The 10,901-nt window shown below is 43.7% G+C and overlaps 1 long non-coding RNA gene across 1 annotated transcript; it reads left to right on the top strand.

Moving 5' to 3' along the window:
• The first annotated feature begins 294 nt into the window (after nucleotides 1-294).
• LOC112915210 (uncharacterized) lies at nucleotides 295-1,795 on the top strand. Its single transcript, XR_003234016.2, has 2 exons — nucleotides 295-573; nucleotides 746-1,795. It is a non-coding gene; the product is annotated as an uncharacterized lncRNA (long non-coding RNA).
• The last annotated feature ends 9,106 nt before the right edge of the window (nucleotides 1,796-10,901 follow it).

Here is a 10,901-nt window from a genome sequence, read left to right on the forward strand (position 1 = left end):
CACATTGTGGAGGCGAGTACAAACTCAACAATACGCACAGCCTAGCAAGTGACATTCTGTCTTTCTAGAGTTACTTCCCTAATTAGGAATGAAGAAGCTCTATTCTGCTGAGTGCATCTATTTACAGTGGCCACAATGCTTTAACTTGAGCATCCTTCTCAAAGCCCAGTGTTAAAAAACACAAGTGCTCTTTTCGCCGAGCAGGCTATGGTGAGGCGACACATTCCTAACGGTTACGCCCTCGGAAAAAAAAAAAAAAAAAAAGTGTAGCCGCTTTGGCAGGATTGTTAACACTTCAGGATTCATTTTCCACAATAACGCCCCTGCCCAGAGAGCTCTGGGAATTACAGTGGACAATGGGGAGGCATTCTTAGGAGGGTCTAATGATGGAATAAAAAGAAAAATATTTATTGCTTTTGACAGTTCCACAAGGGGCGAAAATCCTTGTCGTGGGTAAAGTTTCCCTGGCTGTTGGAGGAAGGCAGCTCACGGGGACTCAAACAGTTCGACTTCCTTTGTTAGGAGGCTGAGTACCAGGGCCAAGCTGGGAAATTAAAGATTAAGTTCATTAAGGTAAGATAATTGTGTGGAGGCATTGTTGTTGATACAGGTGGAGCGATGGGGGCTGGGGTAGGAAGCCCATTTACATGCAGGGCCGACCCATTAAACAGGCTTAACAGATGTGCAACACAAATATGTTTATTATTTGCCTGATGGCTGACCTGTGCTTTCGCGGTTTCATTAGTCAACAGGCCCCCACCCAAGGAGAGACCGGACGCCCCGCCGGGAAGCAGGTGGAAGAGAAGGCAACGCAGGCTCCGGAAAGGAAAGATCCAGTCCTGTGGGCCCTGCTCGCCTCCACCGCTCGCCGCCACGTCTAAGCTCCCTCCTGGCCTGGTCCCCACCTGAGGGGAAGAGCCAGCCCTTGCTGGACGATGCTCTCCCGCCTGAGGCGCGTCTTGGGTCTCTGTTGGTGCAGAAGAGCACGTTGGATGGCCCGTGTACGGGAGGCATTGGACTCTGTCCTCTCTGAAATCTGGTGATTGAGTTTCCAGCCAGGGAGTTTATCAAACGCTCTGCTTCCCCAGTTGCTCGCCTCCTCAGGAGCTGACTACTTTGGAAATCTGGGCGGCCTGTCTTTCAGTTCCTTCTTCTGGGGGAGGGGGGGCGAAAAATCAAACAAAACCAAACACACCCTCCCCCCCAATACACACTCACACACACACACACACACACACACATCCTACTCACACAGATGCACTCTCTCTGCTTTGTTATTTCAAACTGTGTTTGTCTTTGTGAGGGAGAGCTCCTCCCTGCCCCTTCCCTAACTTGGAGACCCACAGATACTTTAAAAAGAAACCAGTGGAAAGCAGTGTCCTGGACTTTCTGGTGAGCATGGGGTCCATCCCTGGCGATTTGTTTGAGAGGAGGAAGGCGGACAGGGAGGTGCCCAGAGTGTGGCCAAATGGCTGAAAAAAAGTGTCTGGTGCAAGTGTTCAAGAAAACCATTCCCACACAAGCCTCCCTGCCTTATTTCCCCCCCGTGTCTTGGGCAGAAGAAGAAAGGTCTTCTTTACTTTTGGTGGGGTCAGTAGTTCCATTTCGGCCGAGGAGCTGAGAAATGCTGTCAGCCTTGGAGATGTCTTTGGTAACAGAGATCCTGAAAGAGAAGCGCTTGTTTATTTGCATGATAGGGTCACTTATTATACAAAAACTCACCAGCTTTCCTTTCTTTCCCCTCCTGCCCTCCCTCCAGCCCCCCTCTGAGGAAAATAAACAGTGTCATAATGATTTTGGTAAATAGAATTCTTTCTAAAGCCACCTAATCGTGGGGGAGACATTCTGAGAAGACCCTAGGATTTAGTTGAGTGTTGATGTGTGAAAAAAAAAAAAAAAGAAGAAGAAGAAGAAGACTTAATTTTAGAGAGATTTTAATACACACTCGCACGCACACCCACAGCACACACCCGGCTCGGTGAAATGCTTTCTCCGGAGTGGAGAATAAGCGTGTTTTGAAACCTTCAGATTCCATCATGTTGTCATACTTGTTGTTATTTACTTTTACTTACTTTTTTTTCCCTTTTATTTACTTTTAAAGGGAAGGTTACGGGGGAATGTTCACTTCCCTTAGGCTGCCAGGCGTCTGTACGGTGGAGTGAAACGGAGAGGCTTTTAGTTCTTTGCCTAGATTGTATCAGAGAAGTTTTTGAATAAAACATTCTCAGTGTAATGTGTTTATTGGCTCGGACAGAACGAGAAATAATTCTGAAGCGAGCAGGCAACGTGTACCAAAGTTCTCGGTGTTTTTCTCCTCTTGTGATTGTGTCAGGGTTTCTTTTTATTTATTTCTATAAAGTGTCCTTTGTCCTTGAGAATGTTGAATAGACTTCTTTCAAAAGTTATCAGAGACCGGTCTGATAAATCAGACGAGAAATTAGGAACATCTGAGTTATTTTCTAAGATGGGTTAATGAAGAGATGAGGATTTGCATTTTCTTTTAAAGACCTAATGAGCAAGCCAAACAGAGGAGGGAGGAAGGCTCGCAGCCTGTCACATTGTGATTTATCAGAAAGCAGAAGGGAAAATTTGATACAGACAAGATTCCAAGCTGTGGCTTACACGAAATGTGTTCACTTTTTGAAAACAAGTGTGCAATCGCTGGCCTTTTACAAAAAAAGGTATAGCTTGGAAATCTAGTGCAGTGTCTTCAGCACTTAAACATTTAGCTCCATAAACGGCCCTTTGATGGAAAAGAAAACTGTTTGGTGTCTAATCAGAAAATGCTGCTTCCTAAACTACTGGAAACTTACATTTATATTTTCAGCCCTGCTGAATCGAGATTACTAAAACCCTTTAAATACTAAGAGGCTTTTTCTTTACCGCTTAAAAAAAGCAGCTTGTCATCACATTGTCCTATAAGAAGGGAAGCCTCATATTTGAAATGATTTGTAAGGTTGAGGTCCTTAGAATGATCACCTTGAATTTGGAACTGTGATTAAAGTTGGTGAGAGCATGGGAGTGCAGGGGTGGGGCTACATTTCTCCATGTTCTTGGAAAATTTCTCGAATGGGGAAGAGACCCAGGGCTTCTTCACTTTGGAAGCAGGAGCTCCATCCTGCCCTTTGCAGCGTGGAGGGGGCCACGAGGACCGCAAACAGGAACAGCCAGGGAGGGTTTGAAAAGGTCCTACATCCTCCCCAACAAGTCCTGAGCAATGAAACTATTTCAGGCTATTTGCATCACAATTTCTGGAAATCGTGTTGGAACTCTCACATTTTATCTACTTAATAATGATTTTTTTTTTACACTTCCTACTTGCAAAAATGTTTATGGGCTCTTTAGTACTTTATATTTGTTATGAAAATATGAGAATATACTGTGTTGAATTTTAATGAAACTTATTAGGTAGCTATTCCTTGGTCTCCATCATCATTATTATTATGGTGAAATTCATATAATATAAAATTAACCATTTTGGAGTGTACAGTTCATTGGCATTTGGTACATTCACAATATTGTATCTGAGTTTGTTTTCTTTTAAAATCTTTTTAAAGATTTTATTTATTTATTAATGAGAGACAGAGAGGCAGAGACACAGGCAGAGGGAGAAGCAGACTCTTCACAGGGAGCCCCATGTGGGACTTAATCCTGGAACCCGGGGATCACACCCTGAGCCAAAGACAGATGCTCAACCCCTGAGCCACCCAGGCGTCCCTGTAGTTTGTTTTCAGTTATAATTTCTCCCAACTGTAGAAACACCAACAAGTCTTTGTTGAATAGTTATTAAATATTGATATTCACTCAACAAACATTTCTGGAGCAAATTTTTCCAAGTGGTGCTAAGCTAAGCTCTGTTGTGGGTTATAAAGATGAAAAGGAACTGTCATGCCCTCGAGACATTTTTTTTTTTAAATCATTAAACATGTACTACTTTAGTCAGGGAATACTTACTGATTTTATTAAGAAACTATTCAACCCACAGAGTTTCAACATCCTAAAACATCAAGTTGCTGGACATTTCTCAGTATCATCAGACTACAAGAGGTTGAGACTATTTACTGTACTCTTTTACTCAGAGTGATGTCATTTTCTCTGACATGTTCTCAAGTTTTCAAAACTTGGAACGTTTTGTTCAGCATGTTCACTTATATGGGCGTTTATGCTGAATAGTTCTATTATTTCCATGTGAAATTCTCTATGTGGCTTTTCAGCAAATTTTAGCTAAGGAAGCTATAAAAATTTGGGGAGAAGTCTCCACAGAGATATCAATTACTCAGCCTTGTTGGAAAAGCTCTGTGTGTTTCTCAGGGCGACTTGAAGGCAAATGGTGACTGTAAGCCCACTATAGGTAATAATAAAAGTCACGAATCCAAGAATGTGTGTAGCCTAAAGCAGGTTTTAAGGATTAAAATTGCCTAATAAAAAAGAAAAAGAAAGAAAGCGTGATCCCTTAACATATTTATCTTTTCCTTGAAAAAATATTTCTCTCTCAAATAAAATCTGTATTTTGATATTGAAGATGATGACGGTGGCGGTGGTGGTGGTTTGGAAGTGTGAGTTGGCACAGAGGACATGTGACAAAGAAAATGTTTCATTGAGGTGAGGTTACACAGCTTTGGAGTGTTTCTTTTGCAGAGAATGTAGGAAAAATATGACAAATCAATAACTATTTATGGAGTCACCTTTCAGCAAAAGCTGGACACAGTTTCATTTGTGAGGAAGAAAGATAGTAGGTAAGAGAGTCCAGTGTTTAAAGCTTGATGCATGTGGGTTCCAATGTTACTTCTGCCACTTTCTAGCTGTGTGTCTTGTCAAGTTACTTGTCTGCTCTGAACCTGGATTCTTTCTTTCTTTCTTTTTCTTTCTTTCTTTCTTTCTTTCTTTCTAAGATTTATTTATTTGTTTATTCATGAGAGACACAGACAAAGAGAGAAGCAGAGACACAGGCAAAGGGAGAAGCAGGCTCCATGCAGGGAGCCTGATGTGGGATTCGATCCTGGGTCTCCAGGATCTCACCCTGGGCTGAAGGCGGCGCTAAACCTCTGAGCCACCCGGGCTGCCCTGAACCTGGATTCTTTCAATAATAATAATAATAATAATAATAATCTGTCCCCTGTAACGGATCAGCAGTAGTGTGATGCTAAATCACATCCTCTGTGCTCAATAAATCATTAATTGCTGAGACAAATACACACATCAGTCCTGCTTGCCATATCTTTCATCCAAAGAACAGAATCTGACATTCTACAAGGGAAAACAAAGTACCTTTCGGCGTGGGTTTTGCAAATCATAAAGCATCAAATTAATTTATGATGGTGTGTGTGACGTGTGGGGAGATAATTCTTAAAGATCTCAATGGAGGTGGGAGGGAGGCTTCAGGATTACTATTTTGAATGGGAATGTCTAGAATCTGTAGCTTTGACTGTTGAATACCATCTCTCGCTGCCACTGAAAGCTTACAAATATCACCTGAAAAATTATTTCAATTTGCCATCGGACTGGAACCATCAATTTATACCTGAAATGTGTCAAAATGTTGGGTATCTCTATAATGATAAAAATGATTGGAATTGCCATGTTTAATTAAAATGTTAATCCACTGTCATCTTACATGATCTCTATTTATAGAGAAATTTCTATTTGCTGTTAGGATATTTTATTATTAAATGAAAACCCTGCTGTTTAGCCAATGGCTGGTGCTAACTTAAGGAAAAGGTGACAGTTGGCCAGGGGTGAGGAGGGGTGACCCCTTCGTCAGGAGAGTGTCTCTTATAGTTGAGGAAGGAGTGATTGCAGAGGAGCAGGAAAGACCACCCTGTCTCTAAATCTTCTCAGCCCTGCTCCCTGATGTTTAAAATCTTTTAACAATGTATCTGGCTAAAATGCAAATGCTTTTGGGAAAAGGAACACAAAAGCTTGAATTTACAAAAAGATGCAAAATGCTTGATATCTAGCCCTTTTCTGAGGGTGAAAGGCTTGAAGGGTACAACAGGGGAGGAAGGAAATTATCTTCACTGAACTTGTAATTTTGCTAAAATTGACCACGAATCAGAGGAAAATTTCCAAGGGAGGGAAGAGGGCCTGACATTTTGATCTTAGGAAATGATACTATCTCTGCTTTCTTGTCCAGAGGATGACTGGGTGCAGTCTCCATTGAGGCAGATCGCAGGGTCTGTATTCAAGATCCTTGGAAAGGACTCCGAATAATTACAAATGTCCCCGCTTAGTGGGGTTGACATCTTAGATTGGATTCAGCCCTTCCTGCCTAGGTTACCTGCCCAACCAACCTTCCTGTGTGACTCTAGAGGGCTAGAGAGATGTCTCCTTCATAAAGCTTCCTTCCTCTCAACTCTAGCCACCTTGGCCTTCACTAACCCCTCCCCACCGGTGCTGACTTAGCTTCTGGCCCCCCCTCCTCCCCAGCTGTTGGTGATGTGCTCCTCTGACTCGGAAGCTCCTCATCCTCTGGATACAACTTCTCGAGTGGTTTGCTTTCTCCTTCATAACCCAGCACTTCCTGTCGTGGTGGGTCCAGGACAGACATGTCCCAGCCACTTCCCACACAAGCCTTTGCCCTGGCCGCGCTGTGTGTGTCCTCAGTGCTTTCTTCCTGGGCCTGCAAGACAGCTCCATAGCAGGTGGCACTGAAGGGCCTCAGCCTTAGGACAGTACTACTCCTCCGGGAGCCCCTGGCCCTGGGAAGCTCACAGAGAGCCCTGTCTTTCCTGTGTTTCTGTCTGTCCTGCTTAAAGGTTCTTCTTCCATCTCCTTCAGTCCAATTCTGCTCAAGGAAGCCCTCTGTGATGCCCACTCTAACTTTTCTAGCCTTCTCTGGAGTATAACGTTTTTTTAAAAAAAGATTTATTTATTTATTTTTTAGAGAGAGAGAGAGAGAGCAAGCATGGATGCAGGGGCAGGGCGGAGGGGAGAAATCTCAGACTCCTGGCTGAGCGGCAAGCCTGACTCTGGGCTCCATCCCACTGCCCCTGAGATTATGACCCGAGCCGCCCGGGTGCACTTTTTTTTTTTTTTTAAAGATTTCTTTATTTATTAGAGAGGGAGAGAGAGTGAGCACAAGTGGAGAGGAGGGGCAACAGGAGAGAGACAATCCCAAGCTTACTTCCAGCTGAGCACAGAGCCAGTGGGGGGCTCGATCCCAGGACTCTGAGATCATGACGAGAGCCAAGATCAAGAGTTGGCTGCCCAACTGACTGAGTCACCCAGGCACCCAAATACACTTTTTTTTATTGTAAAAATATATAACATAAAATTAACCATTTAAACCATTTTTAAGTGTACAGTTGGGTGGCATTAAGTACATTCACAATACTGTGCAACCATTACCACCATCCATCCTTAGAACTTTTTCATCATCCCAAACAGAAACCCTATACCTGTTCAACAAGAACTCTCTTTTTCCCTTGTCCTTTGGAGCCTCTAATTCACTTTGGGTCTTTATAAATTTGACTACCCTCGATACCTCAATACGTGGAATCATAACATATTTGTCCTTTTGCATCTGGCTTATTTCACTGAGCATAATGTTTTCAGGGTTCATGCTGTAGCCTGTGTCAGGATTTCATTTCTTTTTGAGGCTGAATAATAATCCATTGTATGCATATGTGACATTTTGCTTGTCCATTTGTCTATGGTGGACATTTGGGTTGTTTCCACCTTTGGGCTACTGTAGACGATGCCACAATGAACACTGGTGTACAAGTGTCTGAGTCCCTGCTTTTAATTCTTGAGGTAGATAGCTACATGCAAAATTGCTGAATCATATGGTAATTTTATGTTTACCTTTTAGGAACCTGCCAAACAAAAATCATTTTTATGACATCTTTATGTGACACTTCATAGTTGACCAAATACTGGCTGTTCTACTAGCTCCTCTGAGCAAGACTGTGAGACAGACACTACTCTGAACACCACTTTTATTCAGGTGAAGGAAACGAAGTTTGGAGAGGTTCATGACTTGATCAGGGTAACTCAACACATTGACGGGGACTTCGGCCTCTGAACAAAATTATATGACTTAATGGTGCCCATAGGCTTTGGGATGCTATGGGACACACCCCGATGTTCCCTCACTGCTTTATCCTCACAACTAAAATGAGCCTTAAGACATGTGTCTTGACTCCCAAACTGTCAACCTCAAGGATGCTATGTTATGGTTATTTTTGTCCTTTAATATGTGCCAGGTCTGGTACCGATGGGCTCTCAATAAATGTCAGTTGGATAAATGAATGAATGAGTTCCTAATGGAAAGGAGGTGAAAAGAGGGAGGTGCCACAACAGAGAAATGGTCAAGAGGGCCTCATGGTACCTTTGTATTTTGCCCCAGACATGCAAGCAGAGCTGGTGTCTGCATTGGTGGTGACCTCTGCTCCCTCACTCATCTGAAATGTCATTTCTTGCTCTGATTCTCCTGGCCCTGGACATTCCTGCTCAAGATGCTTTGATGGCAATTCCTCCCTAGCTCTCCAGAGAGACTGTAGGCTCCGTGAGATCAAGCATTGAACACAGTGCCAGGCACAGAGTAGGTGCTTGGGATGTAGTTATCGACTGAATGAATTTTGCAATGAAAAGGCCTTAGGAAGTTGCTCCTCTTTACTTATTTATGCATAGGTGGAAGGGTTGTCAGATAGAATGCCAGATGCCCAGTTAAATTTGAATTTCAGATAAACAGCAAACACTTTTCTTTAATACATACATGCTTATGCTAAAAAATTATTCATTGTCTATCTGAAATTGACATTTACCTGGGTGCCCTGTGTTTTCATTTGCCTAATTGACAACATTGGTCACTAGTTACTTCTTATTACGTATTGTCACATCACTGAAATCTTCAGAAATGTTAAGGAGAGAGTAGGAAACTGGTTTTTCCAGGGCTGAATTGCCAACTATCTTTTAGTCTCAAAAATGCAAATGGGTGCATTTTTTTTTCCTGAATGGAAATAATCCTACACCCGCAGCAATTTCATTCTCATTTGAAATTGTAGTTTCTGCATCCTCTCAGATAGCTGTGCTCTGATGTCAAAATATTTCAAGTGTCTATTCTGGCTTTGGCTAATCCTGGCACCCAAGCCATTCACTCTAGAGATGTATGTGCCTGTGGTCATTTGAGACATTCCCGGAAGGCTGACATATAGGCAGGCGTCTTGCTTACTGGCAGGCTAACTATCCTGATATGTGGAATTTTTTTTGGAAGATTTTTACATTTATTTTGAGAAAGAGAGAGAAAGAGAGAGAGAGAAGGGGCAAGGGCAGAGGGAGAAGGAGAGAGAGAATCTGAAGCAGACTCCTCGCTTAGTGTGGACCCTGAAACAGGGCTCGGTCTCACAACAAAATCAAGAGTCAGCCACTTAACCAACTGAGCCACCCAGGTGCCCCTTTGTGTGGAATTTATGACACTCATATTTCTGAAGGCTCTTCTGGGTTTGACTGTTCTATAATCCAGAACCTTCAACTCTCGCCAACTTGACCTGACTCAGTTTCCCACAAGCCCATTTTTAGTTGTGGCACTGGCACAAAACACTCTCTAATCTCCCGGAGGGTCCATCCAAGTTCATCTGAGTGAGAGCCCTGGGATCAGTTCTCTTCACCAGATGTCTCTCACACTTCCTGGAATGAAGGAGAGGCAGTGGAGCGCGGTGGGGAGCACAGCCACTGCCTCGTTGACCCAGATGGTATCCGCTGATGCTGGGGACCTGGCGGCTGAAACCAAACAGGGGTGAAGGTAGGGCTATAAGAAAAGGCCAAGAGAAGAAATGAGAATCTTTCATTTGCTGTTCACTTGTGTGGTTATCCTCCTAAGTACTGAGTTATAACACCCCTTGCTGCTTTTCTAACTCACCTAATATAATCTTGCCAGGATGCAGTTACTTATGAGTCTGCTGACTTGGGGAATTTATTTTTAGACATTAGCTTTTCAGGGGCACTTGGGTGGCTCAGTGGTGGAGCATCTGCCTTCAGCTCAAGGTGTGATCCTGGGGTCCTGGGATCGAGTCCCACATCGGGCTCCCCATAGGGAGCCTGCTTCTCCCTCTGCCTGTGTCTCTGCTTCTCTCTGTGTGTCTCTCGTGAATTAAAAAAAAAAAAAAAGGCTTTTCAGACTAACAAGCAGCTAGGCTGATGAAAAACATGGAGTTGGAGGAAGAATGGGGTCATGGACAGGGGTTGGTGGTGGCGGACCCGGGGAAGTTTTGAATAGTAGTCATTGCAGAGCAGCTCAAAGGCACTATCAAAAGTTTGGGGTTTCCCCCATTTGATGGTAGGGCTGGAAGAAGGCAGAGAGGTCACACAATCCAGAGATGTCCAAGTTACTTTACATCCAAACTAGGCATCTTAAACTTGAGAAGATCTTGGGTTAAGAGATTGAAAGTCTGCGTCCTCCCAGGGCCTCAGAGAGTAGAGGCTAACCTCATGCTCAGAGTGTAGAGGCTAACCTCTGTTACCAGCTGGCCAGCAGGGCAGGCTACAAAAGCTGAGAGGCTAGCATTTTGCATTAGGAAGACAGATGTCATTCCAAGTCAAGGTGGAATAGATCCAGAGTGAACAGGGCTGAAAACATGCTTGCAGAGACATTTTGGGGTGGGGAGGCTGGAATGTATAGTGGCGCCATGCAGGTTGAGTTACTCTTTGAAATTTCTGCTCCCCTTTGGAATCAGAAATGGAATTTGCCTCATAACCTAAACTCCCAGCTTTATACTCACTGTCACTCATTTGCAGGGACCTCATGGGAACTGGTGGACATGGGCCGGGCAGTCCTAGGGAAGTCAGCCTACCCTGTGGGACTTGTCACAAAACCCCCCAAACTTCCCAAACACTAGGTTTTAGGCTAACACAGAACACTCAGTGGGGATCTCATCACCTGATGCCCCATCCCATCCCATCTC

Source organism: Vulpes vulpes, chromosome 16, assembly GCF_048418805.1.
Source record: "Vulpes vulpes isolate BD-2025 chromosome 16, VulVul3, whole genome shotgun sequence".
Classification (NCBI taxonomy): domain Eukaryota; kingdom Metazoa; phylum Chordata; class Mammalia; order Carnivora; family Canidae; genus Vulpes; species Vulpes vulpes.